The 25,706-nt window shown below is 43.8% G+C and overlaps 2 pseudogenes; both read left to right on the plus strand.

Annotated features, from left to right (window-relative positions):
* Window positions 1–1,100: 1,100 nt before the first annotated feature.
* Window positions 1,101–12,620, plus strand: LOC140723640 (alpha-1,4-N-acetylglucosaminyltransferase-like; annotated as a pseudogene).
* A 6,821-nt stretch (window positions 12,621–19,441) lies between these two features.
* LOC140724567 (alpha-1,4-N-acetylglucosaminyltransferase-like) overlaps window positions 19,442–25,706 on the plus strand; it is a 31,148-nt pseudogene continuing 24,883 nt past the window's right edge.

Here is a 25,706-nt window from a genome sequence, read left to right on the forward strand (position 1 = left end):
ATGCAAGCAAGATTTATACTTCAGATATAAAGTCAAACAACTCCCGGAACATCCTTTCATGCACACAGAGTGGCATGAGTGAATCCCATTTAAGACAGGTAGGTGCCAATGAATTTGAATGCGTGTTCTTTGTAACTATGTTGGGATTTGTTTTCATCTTGGGAAAATGTGTTTCCTTTTTCATCAATGGTCTCTTTTGATACTATCAGCCACTGAGCAATCGGTGGATAGATTCAAACTTGAATGATTCTCTGATCGATTTTCACAATGTTTGGCAAAGAAAAACATTATGGCAATTAGGAATACAGAAATATAAATTCTGAGTGTTGAAGCCCCGATATAGGAGAAACAGACAGCACAAAAAACATGTACAACAAGCTGGAGAAACTCAGCAGGTCTGAGTCCCTCCAGCTTGTTGTGTGTGTTGCTTTGACCCCAGCATCTGCAGTGTACTTAGTGAGCATGAAAAAACATGTTTATTTAGAAAAAAAGTTTAGTATATTAATATAATCCAGATATAGCTTAGGTTTTGTTTGTGTTTGCTTTTACTGTGTTTCTCATTAAAATATTGCCTGTGGCAAATTCCGTGAGTTATCAATTTTATCTACACCATCATTTACACCTATAAAGGCAGATAAAGCCAGCATTGATGCATCAGGTGATTTGTTTAGCTGGAATTCAGCTGTAGAGGCGTAACAGATTTGTTATTTATAGCAGATAATTTTTATTGGAAGAACCAAATCATGAGACTGTAAGCAATGTTTGAAATTGTATAAAAATGTGAGGAGTGTCTGATGCGGTCAGGTGGAGAGAGTGAATAACATAGATGGTGTCAGTGTTAAGGGCTTGTATTTGCAACTGATCTGTCTGGAGGTAGGCAAATATGATGAGCCGACTCGGGACTCAGTGGGCTGAAGACCGTGTTTCCTTATGCACAATTCTACAACCCTGTAATGGCCAGAACTGATATCAGTGGGAAAAGATCCATAGATACTGCCTGACCTGCTGAGTCCTTCAGCATCTTGTGTGAGTTGCTTTGTTTCTGCTTTTCATTTTCCACCATTAGCTGGCCTCCACTCACCTGAGTTACAAGCAGAGCACACTGGGTGTGTCAAATATGCTAACAAGATTTATACTTCAGATATAAAGTCAAACAACTCCTGGAACATCCTTTCATTCACACAGAGTGGCATGAGTGAATCCCACTTAAAACAGGTAGGTGCCAATGAATTTTAATATGTTTTCTCTGAATTATGTTGGGATTTCTTTTCATTTTGGGAAAATGTGTTTTAATTTTCATGAACTTGATCTCTTTGGATACCATCAGCCAGTGAGCAAACTGGGGATAGATTCAAATTTGAGCAATTACCTGATCTGTTTTTACAACGCTTGGCAAAGAAAAACATTTTGACAATCAGGAATACTCTAATATCAATTTTGAGTGTTGATGCCCAGACATCACAAAAACAAAAAGCACAAAAAACATGTCATTAAGAAAAAGATGTTTAGTATATTAATATGACTCAGACATAGCTTTGGTTTTGTTTTGTTTTCTTTCACCATGTTTCTCATTAAAAGTATTAAAGAAATTAGAACAATCAGGAGTATTGAAGTAATACTGATGCTTCACTGAATTGGATCATTAATTTCTGGTTTCCACTCTACTTGTACTGCCAGACCCACATTCCCCTGGTATGTTAAGCTGTATTTCAGATTTTCATCATCTCTTTTATCTCTCAAGCACCAAACACAGTCTGTACAGTTAACAAGCCAGTGCAGGTTGGGAGTGGTATGCATGTTTGCCTTGGTAATAGAACATAGAACATAGAATAGTACAGCACGTTACAGGCCCTTCAGCCCACTATGTTGTGCTGACTCTCAAACCCTGCCTCCCATATAACCCCCCACCTTGAATTCCTCCATATACCTGTCTAGTAGTCTCTTAAACTTCACTAGTGTATCTGCCTCCACCACTGACTCAGGCAGTGCATTCCACGCACCAACCACCCTGAGTAAAAAACCTTCCTCTAATACCCCCCTTGAACTTCCCTCCCCTTACCTTAAAGCCATGTTCTCTTGTACTGAGCAGTGGTGTCCTGGGGAAGAAGCGTTGGCTGTCCACTCTGTCTATTCCTCTTAATCCCATGGGATGATGGATGGAGATCCATGCCAACCATTTGTGGCATCATGACAGCAAATCTTCATCAGAACTGTCCCTAATGCTGTGACTCAGCTGGAATTTTGTGTGATATTTTCAGTGTAGTGATAGCTGTGAGAGAGGCTGTCTTTAAGACAAAGGCTTTCATGTCAGCTAGAAAAGTTGAAATAAGAAGGTATTTCCTCTGCATGTGGACTGCCAGCATGATCAACAGGTTAGAGATGAAGTGGGGATGGCAAGTAATGACTGTGGAAATCTCTGCCGGTGTTGCATCCGGTATCTGAGAGCAGTTACAAAAAAATCCATTGCAATTGTCACGGTTAATTCACTGACAGAATCAGAGATAACATTTGCAATCTTAGGATGGACACAGCTACACATACACAACACACACAGGAAAATGGACACGTACAGACATAGACATGCACACACACACAAACACTCTGACTCAAAGGTATTTACATATGTAGTGATATGCATGTGTATTTACACACACACACACACACACACACACACACACACACACACACACACACACACACACACACACACACACAGAGTTCAAGAGAGAGGAAGAGGCTTCGATTGCTTGATGATTGGTGACGGTATGATTGTGTCATGATCCAGTGGATGTGTAATGACATGCCTGAGAGCTGACATTTGATCTCTGCAAGTTAGCAAACAATTCACTGAACTAGACCCGTCGCACTTTGTCAGGAAAAGAATGGTATTATCACTGTCCTTTCAGAGAGGAATGCTGCGGGTTCAGGAGGGAGTAGGTTATAGTGAGAGAGGAAGAGTCAGTATCTTGGCCCTACCCTATTTCTCTTTGTCAAATGTTATTTCCATTGTCTAATGCACGTCAGAGTCCACTCCATCCCACCCCTGCACTTTCTAAACACATAAAACTAACTTTTCTCTCACTGCATTTCTGACAATGGGTTTTCAACCTGGATCGTGAGCTCTGTTTCCACAGTTGCATGTGACCGGCAGCTTTGTCTATTTTTATGTTATAAATCCTATGTCTGATCAGCTCAAAACTTTCATGATAACTTTGTCTTTGGGTCCTTAATTCTAGATCCCAATATTTCAGAACAGTAAATGCTGGGGATTCATAATTTGCCAGTTTCTTTTAAACTTGTTTTTTTTAAAGAAAGATTTCTGCCATCAATAACAGGATTAATTTGTCTTCCTTTTCTATAAATCTAAATATGTCTTAGTTCATGTAGTCAATATTGAAAACAGAACGTGCATTTTTGTTTTGCAGGAACATTTGATAAACCATCTCAGCTCCACATTATGATCTCCATGCAGAAAGGATATTTCCTTGTCTTAATATTTGCAACTGCAGGTGTGTTGTACAAATGCTGGGATTTAGAAGGCTATTATTCCATTCAAAGGTACATGCTTGGAATATTGCATCTAAAAGACAAATCTGGTTCTGAAAAAGATGTTCCTGATCTTGCATTCTTATACCAGAATCCCGGGATTATATTTCTGGAGTCGACTGACAACGTAGAGCCGACACCATTAGTGGTGTGTTCAGTGGAGTCTGCTGCTCTCCGAAACCCAGACAAACCAATCTATTACTTCATGAAGGGATTCAGTGGCAACTTGAGCCAGTATCCACAGCCTGAGTACAAAGTCATTCCTTTGCTCTCCTCAGTGAGGAATATCACCATTCTACCCTTGAATGTCACTGAACTGTTCGAAGACACTCCATTGAAAAGCTGGTATCAAAAGGTAATCAACAGAAACATTGCTTTGCCTATTTACTTTTTAACCAGTGTGTTGTATCTGAGAGCATTTTACTGCAGGCCAGATGTTGGAGGCAGGGCAGACACGCTAATGGACACCAAAGGGAAAGGTACATGGTATATTTTGAGACAAGGCAGTGCTGTACAAAGCAAGTGGAGAAAATTAATGTGATTAAAAATTTAAACTTGACACCTTGGGTCTCAATCGAAGACAGCAGAGATACGCTGTACAACAGTCACTTGCCTAATCTGGCTTTGGATTCTCCAGTGTAGAAAGACAAGAATCCTGATGCAGTGCACTAAAATTGGTAGAAATACAGATAATTTGTTGCTTGACCTGAAGGAGTAATTGAGCACCTGGAAGATAGATAAGGAACTTTTATAAATAATAACTTCCCTTCTCACATGACCAAAGTGCAGAAATTTTTCCTCTATGTACATGCAAAGGTGCTGTATGATGGAAGATGATTACTGGTGGTAATAGGTGTTCGAGTTAATTCCATAATGAAACTTCCAACATGTGGTCCAAAACCTAAAGTCAAAAGATGATGGATGACAGTGGGAGCCCACATATCCACACAACTCAGAAAACTTCTTAAAGAAACAGCACACAAGACACAAGTACTGCAAATCTACTTCATAAAGAGTCGTAATATCTTCAGTTAGTCACAGCATAGTCCTCTGGAGCATAGAGTTAGTATTTAAATATCTTCCAGCACGTTACAGTGAGTGAATATTTTAGGGAAGTTGTTGATGCCAAGGTCAGTGTTAATGCCCGAACAACAAAGATATGATTTTATTTTGTTTAAGCAACTTTATTTTCAGTGTCTCAGTTCAATACCTGAGGGCCTCCACGTTTTCATCCCACAATCCCCTTTCTCGCCCAGTATGTACGTGCGTACAAGGGAAAAAGCACATCCCTACTAAATGCTTACATAGTCTTAGTTGACAGAACTCAACATTCTCCCATCCTTTTTGTGTATATATTGAAAAATATAAGTTAAAAAAATTCAAGACCATTCAAATACCAATTAGGATATGAAAGTTAGTTTTAACCCCTGTCTTTAAAGAGGGTGACCACTTGCAAGACTGAAGGTCCTGATGGAGTACCAAGTAAGGCTCTGAAAACCTGTGCCAACCAACTGGTGGGAGTACTCAAGGACATTTTCAACTTCTCACTACAAAGGGCGGAAGTTCCCACTTGCTTCAAAGAGGCAACAATTATAACAGTGCCTAAAATAATAATGCGAGCTGCTCACACCTCCGGTTCCATCCACAACGACCTTCTGAGCCTTCGGCCACCGTCCGAACCACCGACATCCAGTATCCATTGCCCTGGAACTGCTGTCTGCTCCTCACACATCCGTCCTCCTCGTTCTCCTCCTGAAAAAGACCACAAACTCCCGCTCAGCTCACACATACAAGATAGCATAACAATTCTCCATTGGTTAGTTCCCTACTTATCGGTAGTCAGAACCCAAACATTCCTGACACAGGAACCCATTACAGCATTACAGAGAAGCCATTTCATTATAACAATACAGAGAAGCCATTTTGTTAGCCTGAACAGTTAACACCACTGTTACTGGTACTGAGAGTCCTACATTCTCCCCCTACTAAATTTAGTCAAGCCCTCGTGACGCTCAGATAATTTGCCAACCCTTCCTGCAAAGCACAAAGCCCAACCCAGGTGCAGAAAGCAGTGACATAACTCCCTAAAACAGTGGAGATCACACCCTGCTCCCCAGGTGCAACATAGACCAACCTATCTGGGGGGCGCCTACTTCTCTGATACCTGCGCACTCCCTCTTCTACCTCCTCCACTTCGGACACTACAGAATACTCATGGAAACTATGAGGCGAACCCTCCTGAAAGCGGTCACCCAAACCCTTCTGCACCTCGCAACCCTCTATCTCTTGCTCGGGCCCCACATCCTCCTCACCAATGCCCTGTGCTACTCCCAACAGCCCATCACTAGCCCCCCTTACCCCCTCTAACCCAGTGGGGGAAGGGCCAGTTGTAGCAGTGAACCAGATGTCCAATATGTTGACTCCATCGACTCTTTTTGCTGATCTCCAGAGTCCCGAGCATGTCTAAAAAAGTCCGATTAAACCTCTCTGGCTGGGGATCGCCCTGTGGATGATAGGGGGTGGTCCTCGATTTCTCAATCCCCAGCATATCCAGTAACTCATAGATGAGCTTACTCTCAAAGTCCCGTCCCTGGTCACTGTGTATCCATCGGGGAAGGCCATAATGCACAAAATACTTCTCCCATAGCACTCTTGCCACTGTAGTTGCCCTCTGATCCTTGGTGGGGAATGCTTGAGCATGCCTGGTGTAATGATCGGTGATGACTAAGACATTCGCCGTGTTGCTGGTATCGGGTTCTATGGCCGGGAAATCCATACACACCAGGTCCAAAGGCCCCGCACTCTGCAAGTGCGACAACGGAGCAGCCTGCACAGGCAGCGTCTTCCGGCGTATGCAACGTATGCAGGACTTGCAATACTCATCAACCTCTGACCTCATTCAGGGCCAATAAAACCAGTCCTTCAGCAATCCATAGGTCTTCTCCACCCCCAAGTGCCCAGAGTCATCATGCAGTGACCTCATCACAACCCTCCGATACTTCCCAGGCAGGACCAGCTGCCAACGCTGAGGTTGGTCCGGGGGTGACGTTACCCGGTATAACATTTGGCTCTTCAACCTCAACCGAGGCCACACTCTCAGTAACAGAGACACTGAGCCGTGTTGTGTCTTCTCCACCCAGGCCACGTCCCCCTTTTCAACTGCGTCCCAAATAGCGTCAATGCCAGGGTCATCTCGCTGAGCAGCTGCAATTTCCCCAGGACTCAACTCTGGCAGCTGTGGGGTCTTCAGAGCTGACATGTCACAGTCAACTAGGGGTAGGGCATCATCAGATGCCCCCAATGGGTCCACCACACACTCTGGCCGCTCCTTTTCCTCGGTCTGCGCGGTTATAGCAAACTGACACATGGCCTTCACTCCGGATGCAGGAACGCTCTCCCACTCCTCGTCCCCCTCCAGGTCCTCATGTTTCCGTCGAGACAGAGCATCTGCATCGACATTCCGGCTCCCCGGCCGGTATTTCAGGCTAAAGTCATTTGCAGACAGGACGGCCAACCAACGATGACCGGTGGCGTCCAGTTTCGCCGAGGTCAGGATGTAGGTAAGCGGGTTGTTGTCCGTCTGTCCCTCAAACTTGGCCCCGTAGAGATAGTCACTCAGCTTATCCACTACCGCCCATTTCAATGCCAGAAACTCCAACTTGTGGCTGGGGTAGTTCCTCTCGGAGGGTGACAAACTCCGGCTGACAAATGCTACCGGCCTCAGCCCGGCACCCTGATCCTGATACAAGACCACCCCTAACCCCTCCCGACTAGTATTGGTGTGTAGCACATAGGGCAACCGGGGTTCCGCAAATGCCAGCACCGGTGGCTTTTCATTAGCCTCATTAGCACCTTCATTAGCCTCGCATCGTTTTCTTCCAAGGGGGATCGAAATACTATCAGGTTGTCCAAATATACCAGCACTTCAAGCAGGTCCATATCCCCCGCGATCTTCTCCACGACCCTCTGGAAGGTGGCGGAGCCCCCAATATGCCCTGGGGCATCCTTTCGAACTGGTAAGATCCCAGAGGACATATAAAGGCCGTCTTCTCCTTATCCACCTCACTCATTGGGATCTGGTAATATCCACTCCTCAAATCCAACACACTGAACCACTTTGCCCCACTCAGACAGGCCAGCATGTCTTTGACCCTGGGGACCGTATACTGGTCAGGGATGGTGCACCTATTCAGGGTCCTATAGTCCACACACACACGAATCTTCCCATTTTTCTTCCTGGCCATGTCTATCGGGGACACATAAGGGCTGCGGGACTCCGAAATTATCTCAGCTTTCTTCAGCTTAACTCAAATGCAGCCACACATTGTTCACTTCTGCAGGGACCAGTTGCTGTGACCTTTCTCGAAACGAGGTGTCTTAAGTCTCCCGGATGGTGTGGCGAGTGCTCCTGGAACAGCCCACGTCAAACTCATCTTGGGAAAAAACATCTTTCAGCATCAACATCTTCTCCACGATCCTCCGCTTCCAACTCTCTGGCACAAGCGAGGCCAAAAATTTAAACGCCCCAGCGGTCAATTTATCCCTGTTTTCCAATGGTTCTCCTCCCGCGAGCCTCACGGGGGCACTATGCATCACCGTCACTGGGAACAAATGCGCCAGGGGCATTCCTCGTTTAAAAGTGATCTCCCGTTGTGTGGTGTTCCTGATGTTCACCGCCACCCGGCGTGCCTTCACCACCGAGAGCTTCTGTAGCTCAGGCCTCACCAGCACCCCAGCTGGGAATCTCGATTCCCCCTCGAGATCCTCCAGGCTGTCCACTAAAAAGGCTTCACCCTCAGGCACTCTGGGGTATCTGGGGATCCCCACCACTCTCGCTACTTCACTGGGCCGTACCACCCTGGGCTTCGACTGGGCACACCATACAGTTCCTCTTTCCAATACCGTGTCCCACCCGTGGCAACCACCCACATCCTTAAAGGCAGCTTGGAACACCGGGTGCACCGACAGTCCTCACCCGCCTTCTCCTTGCAGGCCCCCAGGAGTTTCTGTACAATAGGGGTGTTGGTCCCTACCAGAACTGACACACCTGCTGTTGTGACTGGGTCCGGGCAAACCAGGACCAAGGCCTCATGAACCTCAGACACTCCCACCTCGGCCTCGAGGAACTTCAGCCTCATGGACGAATAACCATTGTATGGGTACTGACCAGCACTGATACCCCAAATTTCCAGGGCATTGAAGGATGTCGGGGTGAATGTGACAAATACTGATCGTAGAACGAATGGTACAATAGTGTGACCTGCGACCCCGTGTCTAGTATGGCTTTTGCATCTATTCCCTCTATCCGGATTGACACACTGGATCTGGGTCCCACCAATCCTTCTGGGATTAGCTCTTCTCCACTCAGGGGTCCCGTGGCACATTGCTGGGAACGTGTTTTCCCAGAGAGTCCAGGCCGTTCCCTCACTGAGTCTCCTCTAAGTTTCACGACACCCTCATCCTTCATCCTTCAAAAATGATAGGACCCGCTCTCGAAAATCTCCAACCCAGCTGCTGGCAACTCCTCAGGTGTCCCATCAAACCCATCAAACCCTTCCTCTGTGACAATATGCACGCCCCTGTCACTGAGGTCACAGAGATGGTGGCAGTCCCACCACCGAGACGTCAGCACCAATCTGCACTAACACATATCTCTAACCGTACTCAAACATCAAATTAACACTTCATCTGAGGTACGCATGTGCACCCCACTTAATACTCAGGCATGATTAACTGCTATGTCCTCGATCTCACACTGGAGTTCAATCTTATCCGAATCCATCTCCCGTCGTTTAAACCGGGGCGTATTACCCCGTATGTGACAAATTCTAACCCAGACAAGAAACCCCCACAAATGTAGCCCAAGTTGGCCCCAGTTCGCCTAGGGTGAATCACCGTCACCCCGCCAATAGTGCAATACTTTGGTGTATATACGGAGTAATGCCCCCCCCAGTACACACTCGCAATACAAATATCAGACAATGCACCCAAAAGCGATTAAATAATTGCAACTTTGTAGTTATCTCTTAGTGATGGGTTAGTAGAAAGAGATAATCTAAAGGCACCAAATAAGTAAGTTTATCAGTTTGTGCACATAATATTTTAATAGATTGGAGCTCAGGCCTCCCGTTCCATCCACTATGACCTTCTGAGCCTTCATTCACCGTCTGAACCGCCAACGTCCAGTATCCATTGCCCTGGAACTGCTGTCTGCTCCTCACACGTCCGTCCTCCTCCCGGAAAAGACCGTGAACTCCCGCTCAGCTCACACATACAAGGTAGCATAACAATTCTCCATTGGTTAGTTCCCCCCTTATCTACAGTCATAACCCAAACATACCAGACACAGAAACCCATCACCGCATTACAGAGAAGCAATTTTTTTATAACAAACAGAAAAGCCATTTTGTTAGCCTAAACAATTAACACCACTGTTACGGGTACTGAGAGTCCTACATATATTATTTGCTTTTGCACAATTTTTAATCTATTCAATATACATATACTGTAATTGATTGATTGATTTATTTTTTCTTCAATATTATGTATTGCGGCTGCTAGTAATTTAACAAATTTCACAACATATGCCGATAATAAACCAGATTCTGATACTGATATTAATAGAATTCATAATGCCTTCACTATGTGCCTTTGACAGCAGAAGAGCTGGTGTTCCTCCTTTGTGAGACACCCAACTAGAACTTCCTTTGTAGTTGACTATTATCTTAATTTCCTTTCTCATTATTTTTACATCTATATTTCTCTTCCTGATGCTAAATACAGTTCTTTATTATCACTGAAATATTCAGTTAATGGATTAAACTTTTCTTGTCATTTATACTGTAGGTAAATCCACAAAAGGAGAGGTTTTGGACTCATGTACTTGCTGATGGCTGCAGGTTAGCGTTGATCTGGAAATATGGAGGAATCTACCTAGATACTGACATTATATCACTGAGGTCTATGCCATTTGATAACTTTACCTGTCCACAAAGCCCAAATGATTTCAGTAATGGAGCAATGGGTTTCTATCAGAAGCATCATACCTTTTTGTGGAATTGCATGGAAGATTTTGTGGCCCATTACATTGGACGTGTTTGGGGTCAACAAGTGTGCTGAAGAGATGGTGCAATACCACTGAACTAGCCACCTTCATTGGCAAGGAATGCAATGGCATCTCTATATGGATCTCAAAACGTTTCTATCCAATCCACTATCCAGCATGGCAGAAGTACTTTGCTCCCTGGAAAAAGGAGCATATAGAACGGGTCTTTTCAGATACGTATGGAGCACATGTCTGGAACTTCATGAATAAACACAAGAAAAGAAAAGTTGCTGCTGGAAGTGGATCATTAATGGAACATTTCTTCCAGTTGCATTGTCCAAATACATACAAAAACTTAATTCAATCCAGCAATAGTACAGAATGATTTTGGATCTGATATTGTACAATGAATGACATAATTAGATTGACAAGTGTGTATTCATTATTAAACTAGGAATTCTGACAAATGGATACCCTTCTTTCAATGATTCAATGGAAAGACTAATCAGAATTGAAAACCAATTTCCAACCCTAGTTTTATGTGATGTAACTGGGCAGTGAAAGTATTTGCCAGTGACCATGAAGCAGCTGATCCACAGTCAGCTCCCCGTAGAACAACAAAGCAGCAACATTTGACAAGCTTCTCTGGTGAAAAATATTGAATGAGAAAGAAAAAGGTTTCAGGTAATCAGGGACTTTGCATTGTTGCATTTACTTTTATCAAACTGTTTAATACTTTTGTATTTAGAAGAATGATGATTCTGCATTATTAGAGAATGGCCAAGTGCATAGGAAACTGCACTTGAATAATTTACATAATTCAAGGAAGGATAGTTTAAAAAAAGAGTTAACAAGGAAGATGAGATTATTTCTATGCAAAGGAAAATATCAATGCTGAGGAAATCACTGGGAAAACCAAATTGACTCTTGGATGCAGGGATATGACTGTAAAGCATGAGTACCATAAAGTCAGAGAACACACAGGCTTACAGTTCACTTTGTACTGCACGAGAAGCTCCAGATATATCAGTGACTGTCACACAGATGTTCTTGAGATCTTCATTTGACAATAGCAGACTATGGACAATGGAATGGGGAACCTACAATGCACTGTCAAATATCATTTTTGTTGCTTTCAGCAGATTATGTGATAATCACGTGACAATAAAAATGAATGGAAATTTTCTGCCATATATCAAGTTATCTTTCATGTCACATCCCGTTGCTGCCAGTCGTTGTTGAGTATGATTGCCAAAAAAAAGACACAATACAGCTCAACATGACTCCCAACTCAAGTGCTTTTTCTAAAACACTTTCTGAATTATTTCCCATTCCCAAGTGTCTCAGTCATACGTTGAGTAAAATCAGGTTCTTTTTGGACCATTTAATGAAGAGCCACATTTGAGGCAGAACTTGATAAAGTTTTAAGGGAATTGGGGGATTCTCAGATACCTGTAAATAATGGGGTAAGTACTGATTATGCCTGTGTATTTTGTGAGTGACTGCAGCGTGTTTGAATATTGGCTCACAGCTGCTTCTTTGGAGCAAGATACGTGTTAAAGTTCACACAGATCCACAAAAGATATCCCCTGATTTTTCACACCTTTTGGTTTCGACAAAAGGCGGTACCTGATGGAAATTAGACAGAACATTCCTTTCTTAATTAAAGCATAAACTTGGTGGATGCTCTTATCTTTGTAATTAAGTTTTGGCTCCAACAAACCAGGTAGGACATTCCTTTTTTAATTAAAGTTGCTGGTGTGTCTATCTTTTGTATCAATAGTCCATTGACTTGGCTGGAATGTTTATCAAGCTGATTGTTCTTTTGTATCGGTGGCCTTATAAATTTTAACAATTCTGGAAGCTGAACAGTGAACTTGTTTGAACCACCAGAGGGATGAGAACGCTTCCCCCCTGTTGTCGGGACCAAGTTCCCTCACCAGCTGAGCTCGAAGAAATAAACTGGTGAAAATATAAGTAACAATCTTTTATGCTGTGGTTATTTGGTCCAGCGAATTTAAGTTTAGAAAGTGATGAATCTAATGTAATGCTGAGATTTGAACATAGAACATGGAACATAGTACAGGACAGTATAGGAACAGGCCATTCAGCACAATGATTCTCTGGGAAACATCATGCCAATTGAGACTAATCTCACCTGTCTGCACGTGATCCTCATCCATCCATTACCTCTGTTTATGCCTCGGTTTAAAAGCTTCTCAACGATTGCTATCATATCTGTTTCCACCATGTCCCCTGGTAGCAGATATATGTGAGACCTAAACCCCCTCTGTGTAAAGAAGATGCTTCAATGTTTTCCACTTCTCACCTCAAAGATATATTGCACTTGTTCTTGCCGTTTCCAACCTAGGAAAATGTCTCTGACCACCTGGGCTATCTCTGACTCTCAGAACTCTCTTGTGTAATTTTAATCAGAATGATAGGCCAATTCCCGACCCAAGGTTTGAGTGACAAAATACATCAGCCCCTAGAAAATCTCAGCAGGACCTCTTTACTTTTCTACTTGATTCCAACAGTTATAAATTGTCCTGTATGTTCCAATGTAGCTGGTATTTATTTTCATCTCCATTCTGCATGTGTAGGATGTATGTTTCAACAATGGTCACTGGTATATATTCATGAAGATTGAGCACTGTGAATAGAATCAATAAACTTTCTTCTTTGTGACTTAAGCAAAGTTGAATAAAGTAACGGAGTAGATTATAGAGGTTTTGACTTGAATGGGGTGCAAATACAGCTGGGCTGTGTGGTGGGTGACTGCTTCTGTAGTCAGGCCCAGATGGTGTACCTGGCTGACTGCTGAAAGATCTGTGCAAACCAAATGGCTGCATTTTTTCAAGGGCAACTTGCGCCTCTTGCACCTGTGGTCTGAGTTCCCCACCTACTTCAAAAGGGTATCTAGCGTACCCATGCCCATGAAGAGTCTGATGGCCTCAATGGCTACTGTCTGTCAACACTTACATCCACCATAACCAAATAGACTAGTTATGGCATTTTGGAGGAGTTGTTGCAGGTCTGCATTGACTGAAGTATCCTGATGATTGTGGCCAACTCCAGCTTCAAAAATGATCTGAATCCAATTCAACAGGTCAATGTTTGATGCTATTTCACTGCCTGCATAATCTCTTCTGCTAGACCATTTGGATAACTGCACGTCAGTCTACTGGTCATTGACTACAGCTTGGAGGTGAGCACAATTATCAGCAGGTCATAGTCACTGCAGATCAGAAACAACATCTCCTGCTGACTAATTCATCAGCAGGTCTAGGTTGAAAAACTCACGACACAGTTCTTAATTAATCAAAGCTCACGTTTGATTGTCTCTGCATACCAACAGAACTATATTGACCCCCGGCCAACAACTGAAGCCATGAATTCTACTCTTCCCTCAGTGCCAATACTCACTCAAACCATTTCTCCAATTTATAAAAGCGAAATAGAAGATCATGCATTGGCCAGATGATTGATCCTTCGTCTGTCAAACTATTGCAAACATAATGGTAAATATTCTGTCAAATTATTTCAAACATACATACTATCTGAGTATATGATTGCTCCTGAAGGCTATCTGCCTGGATGGCTGACAACAAGAGATATAACAGCAAGCTCGGTCTTTTGGTCACACATTGTCTTCGGTACCTTGTTTGCAAAAACTTTTGATCTTATTGAGAAATATACCTGACATAATCATTATATATACCTGAAATATAATCACTATGTATTAGCTATTTACTATACTACGTAATCACTTCTAGGTACTGAATATTACTATGTATTATTTTACTAGACACATTTTGCTATGTATTGTTTTAACTAGATACTTTGTACTCTCTTAGCTGCATACTGTGGTACTTACAGAACACCTGTTTAGCTAGCAGCACTATTAGTTGAAATGTACTCCATATATTACACTCAGCCTTTGTTTAGTAAGAGATAACGGTGGCGGACAGGATGGTGCGAGCAGGAATGTAATGTGAGGGAGGTTGTCTGGAAAAAATAACCTTGGCCAGGAATAAGGCCCCAATGCGAACGGGTGAAACATAACGGTGGCGCACCGCGAGCTAGGCAAGAGCGATTGATTAGTTAATATATAGATGATATGCAATTAAAACTTGATTGGGTATGCTGATGAAACCGAAATGTAACTGAGATAAGAAATTACTATAAAGAATGCTGTACACCGGAGCTCGGGGGGCTTTCGGTGACAAGTTCATTGATTGCCTCAGCCTTTGTTTGTAAATAAAGGTTTAATTTTCTTGAAGAATTATCTGTGTCTCCAGGTCATTTCAAGTAACCACGACAAAATTGGCGCCCGAACAGGGACCGGAAAGAGACCCACGGAAAAGTTTTGGCGGGCTGAGGCCGTTTCCCGGTCCCTCGGGAGCCCTCACAGAGCTAACAGAATTACAGGTAAACCCAAAAAAAGGTAAGCGCTTCTTGTGACAATTTGGATTAAAATTCTGTTGGTTTTGGGGGTCTCAGGGACTCAGAGGTGTGTAGCAACTGCCGAAGGGTTTCTCCGATCCAAAGAATCTGGCAGAATTGAGGGTTTGACAGGAGGCTCAGAGGATTGATCGAGAACACTGCAGTGGGGGTAAGTACGAATAAGGTAATAAGAAGTTGAGTAAAGAAAATTCCACGTGGTGTTGGTAAATCCCTGTGGATACCGCTTCGCATGAAGCGAAGGGCTGAACGGGCAGGGAAAGTGAAGAGAAAGTTCTGTGAGTACTGCCCTAGGTTGAGGGCTGTTCGGGCAGAATGGAATAGAAGGTAAGAAGAATTTGATAAATTGCTTAAACACTGGTAGAATAAACTGTAGGGCTAGGCGTAAAGATAGGATCGGGGAAATATTTGAACTGTGAGACTTTTAAGAAATAGTACCTAAGAGAAGGAGAAAATAACATGGCAGAAGAAAAAGGAACAGCAGTAGACAGACTGTGCAAGAAATTCCCGGTAAGTAGAGGTGAGATTACTGCAATTTCAGAGAAATGGGAAAAAAGAACAAAAAACCTGCACACGAAATGGCCAAAAGAAGAGACATCCGATGTAAGCTTGTGTGAAGAGATGGAAGCACTAATTAAAAATCATAAACCAAACGATAAGTCCAAGAAAAGGGAGGAAAGGAGAGAGCAGGAGATGGAAGTATTGAAACTTTTTAGGATGGAGGGAGAGAGATTGAGAAAGACAGGCAGGATATTGATAATAAATGAAAAAGACAAAAGGGAACAGGTAAAACAGTTGGGTGGGGGAGAGGAAAAACCTAACAGAAGCCCAGCTTCAGCTCTATACCTGGATCTGAAAGAAGTAGAAAGACCCCCTCCCTATCATGAGCAGGGAACACCCAAGCAATGCCCCATGATATCAGGAACAGTAAGCCTGCAGGGGGAAGTAGAGGTCTGGGACCCTGAGGAGGAAAGAAGGAAATATGAGAGGGTGAGAGAGGTGCTGAGGAACGAGATAGAGGGAGAAAGGATAAGGATGGAACAGGAAAGAAGGGAGATGGAAAGAGAAGTGGAAAGGCTACACCAGCTGAGAGAGAAGAGGGATTATGAGGAGTATCGGTTATACTGTAGAGACAGACAGACTAGAAGAGAACAGGAATCATCTAGACGGCAAGAACGGAGTGAGTTGAGAGGAAGTTGGAGGAAGGTAGGAGACGAGAGTTTGGAGGAAGTACGAGAGAGGACGGAGAGGCAGATATTGGAGATGGAAGAGGGGACTAGAGGAGAGAAGGAGCAAGGAAGAAGGTATACCCCAGGAAGGTATGAGTGGCAGCCGGTAGTACTAGGGCCAGCAATAGATGAAGAACCAAGTGAGGAAGGAAGCTTGATTACATGGAACGGGGAGAAGGAAATGCTGCCACTGCTGGTAAAGGGATCAGGACAAGTACAGTATATCCCTTGGGGATCCCAGGACCTGGAAGGGCTGAAAAATACTCTGCCTAGTCTGCACGAGGGGGCAGGAAAGTGGATTAGAGCCTTTGAGGAGGAAACAACAGGACGATTGTTGGCTATGGGAGATTTGAAGGCACTGCTGATAAGGTTGATGGGAACTTCCAAGCTAAAAGAACTGATGGAAATGGCTGGCTTACAGAATGTGGACAGCCCACAGACTGATGGGACCAATTTTGATCCAGTGAGGCAGAGGTTATGGCAGGCCCTCAGGAAGCTTTATCCACCCAGAGTGGACCCCAAAGCCTTAAAGGGGGAACCACTGGGAGACACTGAAAACCCAGCAGCCTATGTAGAAAACCAGTTGAAAAGGTGGAGACTGGAGACTGAGCAAGAAGTGGAAAATAGCTTGTTTCTGAACTCACTGTTCCGACAAAGCATTCTGGACGCAATGCCTCCGCAAGTCAAATCTAAATTGGAGGAAGTGGTTGGGCTGTCGTCGCTGACCCCACAAGAATTCAGTGATCACGTAGTCCACGCAGTGGAGAAATATCGGAGAGACAAACGAAAGCTGGCTGAGCAGCAAGAAGAGGTGCAGCGAAAGCTATTGCAAATGCAGCTCGAAGAACTGAAAAAGAAGGAAAAAGAAAAAAGCAAAAAGATGCTGCCAGCCATCACTAGTGTGAGTACAGCCATTAAAGTGAATGAAGCACCACTAGATGGAGGAACCGGTCATTCTGTCAGTCAAGGGCCAGAAAACCCCATGCCAATAATGAATGTCTCCGGCGGAACATTTCCACAGATACCTTATTGGGGACAGAGTAGAGTTAAGCAACAGCCCAGACAGGACTGGAACTACCAAGGAGGGGGGCAGAGGAGTTATGGGCAAAGAGGATTAGAGAGGAGACAGGGGGAAAGAGAGGCAGAAAGATTGTGCTGGGGATGCAACCAGCCTGGACACATGAAGAGAGACTGCCCATTTAAACCATGGCCCGTCTCGTATCAGCAGGAGCCGATGGCAAGGGAGCCACAGTTTGGCCACATGCTGGCTCCTGGGAGTCCGAGCGGACCTGTAAACCCCTATGCATGGTATTAGGGATGCCCCGAGAACTCGAGTGGGAAGGGACATAACCCAATGATAACGAGGGAGGCAGAGGAGGAACCTATGGTTTAGGTTATGTTAGAAGGGCAACTGACACCAATGATGATAGATACTGGAGCCACGTACACTTGCGTACAGCCACAGTATGCCCTTCACCTTCCCATGTCAGGAAAGTTTATAAAGACGGTAGGGTTCTCGGGGAAAACACAGTAGACACCGTGCACGGCTCCAGTGCATTTGAAAATGGGAAATAAAGGAATTGTTTTGCCAGTACTAGTATCTAAAGGAACTCTGATTAATTTGTTAGGCAGAGATGCTCTATTGAAACTGGAATTAAAATTAGAATGCACCAGAAATGGGCTGAGTGTGGAAAGAGCAGGGGCTCAATTAATAATGCGAGAAGATAAGAGAGCCAATGTTTTTTGGATAGGGGACATAGAAGATCAGATCTGGGATACCTGGGAAAAGTGGAAACAGGGCGTGCAGGCCATATTACCTGAGGCTGTAGCGCCCAAATCTGAGTTACATTGTACTGTAATTTTCGATGAGGCTCAGAATAAGGAGGTAGAGAGGAGATGGAACATGAGGACAGATATTCGACAACACCTAAAAGGGGAAGCCATAGTAATTGGGAAGCAGGGGGCGGCCCTGCAAGTCAGGTGGAATACCTTCTTGAAAGAATGGTACAGGATACCGGAAGCTGTACCCCACATAATCCTGCTGGTAAATGAGGGATACCAGTCTAAAGACCTCGGACCCCTAGTAAAGCAGGTAAGCACCGTAACGGTTTGGAGAAAGGTTATGCCTGAGGTATGGATATCCGGAGACAACAACTACATTAAGATAGGGGTAAACATAGGTGTGACAGGAACTATGAAGGAAGTTGAAGTAACTCCTCAGCCACACATGCCGTTGTTGGGGAAGGCAGAGGATCAGCAGAAAAATAAAATATTGGACAAGTTGCCATCTATTCTGTGGTCGCAACATGACATGGACGTGGGGAAAATAAAAACAGCCAGTCCGGTGGAGGTAAGGTTAAAGAAAGGAGCAGTTCCACCTAGGAGACCACAATATCCCTTAAGACCGGTAGCAGAGGAAGGTATAGTGCCGACAATACAGGGACTGTTAGGGGCAGAAGTACTTAAGAGGGTAAACAGCCCCTGCAATACTCCGCTGTTGCCTGTCCCAAAAGCGGACAGGTCTAAGTGGAGACTGGTGCATGACTTACGAGCAGTGAATGAGGTAGTGAAGGATTTGGCAGCAGTGGTCCCGAATCCACACACACTGCTGACTAATATCCCGCCAGAAGCGAGCTACTTTTCAGTAATTGATTTGTGTTCGGCTTTCTTCAGCATTCCCCTAGCCGAACAGTGTCAGTATTTGTTTGCATTTACATACAGAGGCAACCAGTACACCTACACTAGAATGCCACAAGGATTTAAGCATTCGCCACATGTTTTTAATCAAGTATTGAAGGCAGATTTGGATGGCATTCTGCTGGAAAGTACACTGATACAGTATGTGGATGATTTGTTGATTTGCTCTGAAAGTGAAGAGCAGTGTGAATGGGATACTGTGATACTTTTAGAGAAACTGGCGTATGGAGGACATAAAGTATCTAAGAAAAAGCTGCAATTTTGCAAGCAGCAGGTGGAATATTTAGGAAGGATGGTATCTAAAGGTGTGAAGGCAATAGTGCCGAGTCAGATTGAGGCGATAACGAAGGCTCCAAAGCCCCAGACAGTAGGGCAGATGATGACGTTTTTGGGAATGACAGGATATAGCTCAGATTGGATTGGAGAATATGCTGAGATTGTAGCACCACTGAGAAAGATAATGAAAGAAGCAGGACATACCAATTTGAGTACTAGCCTGCAGTGGAATGAGGAGGCGGAGATAGCCTTCAACACTATTAAACAGGAATTGCAGTCAGCCCCGGCATTAGCATTGCCTGACTATGAAAAGGTTTTCCATCTGTATGTATCTAATCGACGGGAAGGCTATGCCGCAGCAGTGCTGACACAAGTGACAGGTACAGGGAAAGTGAAGCAGCCAATAGTGTACTTCAGTGCAAAACTGGACGAGGTGGCCCAGGGGTATCCACCTTGTTATCAGGGATTGGCAGCACTGTACTATGCGTATGAGAAGGCATCATCTGTAACTATGGGTTATCCAGTGATACTGTACACACACCACAATGTAGCAGAATTGCTGGATAGAGGGAAATTTGTGTTAACACCAGCCAGGATAGCAGCGTATCAGATGCTGTTGACATTTCCGGATGTAACCATACAAAGATGTACCACCAGCAACGTAGCTGATTATGTCCCTTTGAGCTGCGAAGGAGAACCCCATGATTGTGTAGGGAAAACGATGACATTTGCCAAGCTGAGAGCAGATTTACGGTCAGAGCCACTAGAGGATTCGGATAAAAAGGTTTTGTTTGTAGATGGTTCTTGCTATAGGGATTATGATGGAAATCATGCAGGATTCTCAGTGGTACAGCAGGACCAGTCAAGCTTCAAGACCATCAGAGTGGAAGCTTGTCCACAACCGTGCTCCGCCCAATTAGCAGAACTCAAGGCTTTGACAGCAGCATGTGAGATGATGGAAGGTGAGAAAGTAGACATTTACACTGATTCCGCATATGCCCATGGGGTATGTCATCTGTTTGGGGCAGTGTGGAAACAGAGAGGTTTCAGGAAAAGTAATGGAGACCCCATACAGCATTGTCAGCAAATTTCAGACTTAATAAAAGCACTTATGAAACCCCAAGCATTGACTATAGTGAAATGCCAGGCACATAAGAAAGGGAATGGTATGATAACAAAAGGAAATCAAGCTGCAGACGAAGCGGCCAGGAAAGCATCTGGGTGTATATCGGCTGTTATTACACCCCAGGTAAGCCTAGAGCTGGAACCCATGATAGAGGACCTGGTTGAAATGCAAAGTAGGGCAACGTTGGCAGAACAGACGATGTGGAGGTGACGGGGGGCCAAGCAGAACTCAGAAGGCTTGTGGAGCATGGAGGATGGTTTGTGGGTAGCACCTACTCCTTTGTTGACTATCCTAATTTCAGAAGCACATGGAGTGGACCATTGTGCAAGGGGGGAAGTAATAAGGAAAATAAAAAAGGATGGTTTCTGGTCACCTTACTTACAGGCTTCGGTAGACTATGTTTTAGCACAATGTGAGGTTTGTGCACAGAATAATGTTCGAAGGGGGATTGCAACCCCAATAGGTCACATACCCATGCCTGAAGGACCATTTCGACATCTGGTGATCGACTACGTAGATATGATAAAGACGGTAAGAGGGAAAAGATACATTCTGGTGGTAATTGATAGGTTCAGCAGATGGGTAGACGCAGTACCCTCGAAGGATCAAGGGGCAGGAACAGTGGTAAAGTTCCTGACAAATGAAGTGATCCCAAGATTTGGAATACCTACGGAAATTAGCTCGGACAATGGTTCGGCCTTCATCCAAAAGGTGGTCAAATTGGTATTACAAGTGCTGAGAATAAAATAAAGGTTTGGATGTGTGTACCACCCACAGTCACAGGGCATGGAGGAAAGAATCAATGGCTCTCTGAAGGCCAAGCTGAACAAAATTTGTGCAGAGACTAGACTGAATTGGGTTGATGCATTACCGTTAGCACTAATGAGTTACCGTATGCAGACTAATCGGGTAACATGCTTGACACCACATGAAATGCTGACTGGAAGGCCCATGCCAGTGCCCCAATGGAGAGGACCATATAAGGGACCCAGTTTAGAGCAATTGGAACTTGAACTAAGACAATATATGCGGCAATTAACTATGATACATCAGTCTATCTATACACAGGAAAAACAGAAAGAGCCGGAGACTGTCCAAAGGGAAGGACCAATCCAACCGGGAGATCAGGTCTACGTGTGAGCGTTTCGAAGGAAGTGGAGCGAACCAAGAAGGGAAGGGCCTTTCACGGTAATCAAGGCATCACCCACTGCGGTTCAGGTGGAAGGGCGTTCCACTTGGTATCATCTCAACCACTGCACTAGGGCAGTTCCGCAGGTACAGTCAGAGGCGGAACCCGAGGTAAGTGGTGAGGAGGAGCAGATTGCAGAGACCAGCCAGGAGGAACAAGAAGCCGACACTGCAGCACAGGAATTTGACCAGGTGGTAAGGGAAGTCTTTGGTAATTCTGATGACTCTGAGAATGAAGTTGTGGATAGTAGTATTCCTCCAGATAATGGGGATGGTTTGGGTACAATCAGTTTTGCCCCACAGAATAACACACCTGCCTACTATAGCGCAGATTTGGAAACCATCAACATGGAGGATATGGCATGGGAATGATGTAACCCTGGGAAACTCGGGGGCACGCAGTAAGAGAAGTAGCACACACACCGTTTTGCCACAACAAGAGAACACATGGTACCAATGGGCAATGTATACAGCAAGCACGATGGAAAGACAGAATTGCTACCTGTGCTCAAAGGCAAACCCTGCGCAGCATGTAGTCCCCATGCCTTATAATTCTTCCACTTGTGCGCAGTGGCGTAAGGAACACAGGAAGCGATGTGGGCAACGATGTCCTAGTCCAGTCAGTGCCAGGGCTTGTTACATGAGGATTTGTGTTAACACTGATCCCTGTTATCGAAACTGTCTGAACAATGCACCCATGTGCCCATATTGGTGTATGCTATATCAGGAGTCTTCGCAGTTTGACCAAAGCAAGCTTACCTATCACTGTAATTATAGCAGACCCTGGGCTATAAATAGCTATAAATTACCATGGATCCCCACCATCCAGGCTGTGCGCCCTCTTCACTCGTACAGAGCTTGGAGTCCTACTTCACCTGATTTATGAGCATCCACTTTTCTATGCCATTCATTTCTTGAACCAGACAGCCCTAATCCTGCCTCAGTGATGGGTACTGCAGACCACTTCATGCACTCCACAGACCTGCTTTTACTTGATTTTTTTTACCAATTTATGTAAATTTATGTTCAGACTACTGTCCAATCTACGGTTCTGCCAGCAAGTTTTTCATTACATCTGCATTTCAATGTAATTGTGCAGTGAAGTGCATAATAAACACAACTTGATTTGACTTGACTTGAGTGTCATTAAAGCATTCAGTGTGTTTTAACGGCTGAATAATGACATTCCTCATTGAGGAGAGCAAAGAGATGCATCTTTGTTCAGGCTGTGGATACCTGTTCAAGTTGCCATTGAACCCCTTCATGAAGTAATAGAATGGTTTGTCTGGATCAATTGAACATTATTTCCAATTGTATTTTACTAATGGATACCAAAATTTAATTCAGTCCAAAAAAGAAGTTCAGAGTGATTCAGGATCTGAGGGTCAAAATTAAATTGTAGATTTCTAAAATTCTAAAACTGCATAATACTTCTTTGACTACAATGCAATCCACAATGTATTCATATTAATGCTTTATATAGTGACTATTATTCTGATCTGGATACGTTGATTGTAACAATCAGGAAGGCACAGAGTCGACTGTACTTCCTAAGAAGGTTGGCATCATTCAATGTCTGTAGTGAGATGCTGAAGATGTTCTATAGGTCAGTTGTGGAGAGCGCCCTCTTCTTTGTGGTGGCGTGTTGGGGAGGAAGTATTAAGAAGAGGGACGCCTCACGTCTTAATAAGCTGGTAAGGAAGGCGGGCTCTGTCGTGGGCAAAGTACTGGAGGGTTTAACATCGGTAGCTGAGCGAAGGGCGCTGAGTAGGCTACGGTCAATTATGGATAACTCTGAACATCCTCTACATAGCACCATCCAGAGACAGAGAAGCAGTTTCAGCGACAGGTTACTGTCGATGCAATGCTCCTCAGACAGGATGAAGAGGTCAATACTCCCCAATGCCATTAGGCTTTACAATTCTACCGCCAGGACTTAAGAACTTTTTAAAAGCTATTATTAATGCTTTTTGAGATAGTGATTTAGATGTATATCATATTTTTTACTGAGTTAAGTATTGTATGTAATTAGTTTTGCTACAACAAGTGTATGGGACATTGGAAAAAAGTTGAATTTCCCCATGGGGATGAATAAAGTATCTATCTATCTATCTATCTATCTATCTAATCACCATTAGAATCTAGCACCAATTTCCAACTCCAGGTTTCTGTGATGTACCTTGGCAGAAACCAGGCAGTCATGTTCCACAGTTAACTCATCATGGAACATCTGACAGGTATTTCAGGTGAAAACTGTTGAATGAGAAAAACTTTGGGATAATGAGGAACTCTATATTACCACATTAAGGTTTATCAAAATGTTGACTGGTTTTGCAGTTGGAAGAAAGATAATTCTGTATTTTCACAGAGACAGTAGAGAATGGGCAATCATATAGGAACATGCCCATGATCAATTTACAAAATTGAGGATAGATCATTAAAATGAAGATCGCAAAACAAATGAAATTACTTCTATGAAAAGAAAAATATCGATGCTGAGGAAAAGCCAGGTAAAATAGAATTAACTTTGAGATGCAGGGAAATTAATGAAAAGGACAAGTGACATGAAGTCAGAGATGTCACAAGCTTATGGCTCACTTAATACCACATTCCAAACTCCAAGTACAATTGTATAACATTGCCTGTCACATGGATGCTCTTGTTATCTTCCTTTGACAATAAAAGAACAAAATGTCTGTGATCTCTAGTTTGCTACAGCTCAGTTTGTTTGACAATTAAAATGAGAGATACTGTAAATGTTAGTACTACCCCTTTCAAAGGATGCATAAATGGCTGTTCTGGGAATGATGTGACAGAAGTCCCTAAGACCATAAAATATAGGAGCAGAAGAAGGCCATTCAGCCCATCGAGTCTGCTCCGGCATTCCATCATGGGCTGATCAAATTCTTACAGTCATCCCACCCCACTGCTTTCACCTCATACCCTTTGATGTTCTGGCTAATCAAGAACCTATCTATCTATGCATTAAATACACCCAATGACTTGGCCTCTATAGCTGCTCATGGAAACAAATTCTACATATGTATCACCCCCTGAGTAAAGTCATTTCTTCTCAACTCAGTTCTAAAAGGACGTCCTTCAATCCTGAAGTCATGCCGTCTTGTCCTAGAAACCTGTACCATGGGAAATAACTTTATCATATCAAATCTGTTCAGGCCTTTTAACATTCAGAATGTTTCTATGAGATCCCCCTCATTCTCCTGAACTCCAGGGAATACAGCCCAAGAGCTGCCAGACATTCCTCATACGGTAATCCTTTCATTCCTGGAGGCATTCTCGTGAATCTTCTCTGAACCCTCTCCAATGTCAGTATATCCTTTCTAAAATAATGAGCCCAAAACTGCACACAATACTCCCAAGTGTGGTCTCGCGAGTACTTTATAGAACCTCAGCATCACATACCTGCTCTTATATTCTATACCTCTAGAAATAAATGCCAACATTGCATTTGCCTTCTTCACAACTGAGTCAACCTGGAGTTCAGGCTATCTTGCACAAGGACTCCCAAATCCCTTTGCATCTCTGCATTTTGAGTTCTTTCCCCATCTAAGTAAAAGTCTGCCTGTTTACTTCTTCCACCAAAGTGCATGACCATACACTCTCCAACATTGTATTTTATTTGCCACTTCTTTGCCCATTCCTCTAAACTTAAGTCTCTCTGCAAGGTCTCTATTTCCACAGCACTACCGGTTCCTCCACCTATCTTTGTATCATTGGCAAATTTAGCCACAAATCCATTACTACCATAGTCCAAATCATTGACATACATCGTAAAAAGCAGCGGTCCCAACACCAACCCCTGTGGAACTCCACTGGTAACCGGCAGCCAGCCGGAATAGGATCCCTTTATTCCCACTCTCTTGTTTTCTGCCAATCAGTCAATGCTCCACCTAAGCTAATAACTCCCCTGTAATTCTGTAGGCTCTTATCTGGCTATGCAGCCTCATGTGTGGCACCTTGTCAAAGGCCCCTTCTGAAAATCCAAGTATACCACATCTACTGCATCTCCTTTGTCTACCCTGCTTGTAATTTCCTCAAAGAATTGCAGTAGGCTTGTCAGGCAGGATTTTCCTTTCCGGAAAACATGCTGGCTTTTGCCTATCTTGTCATGTGC

This window comes from Hemitrygon akajei, chromosome 3 (assembly GCF_048418815.1).
Source record: "Hemitrygon akajei chromosome 3, sHemAka1.3, whole genome shotgun sequence".
NCBI lineage: Eukaryota > Metazoa > Chordata > Chondrichthyes > Myliobatiformes > Dasyatidae > Hemitrygon > Hemitrygon akajei.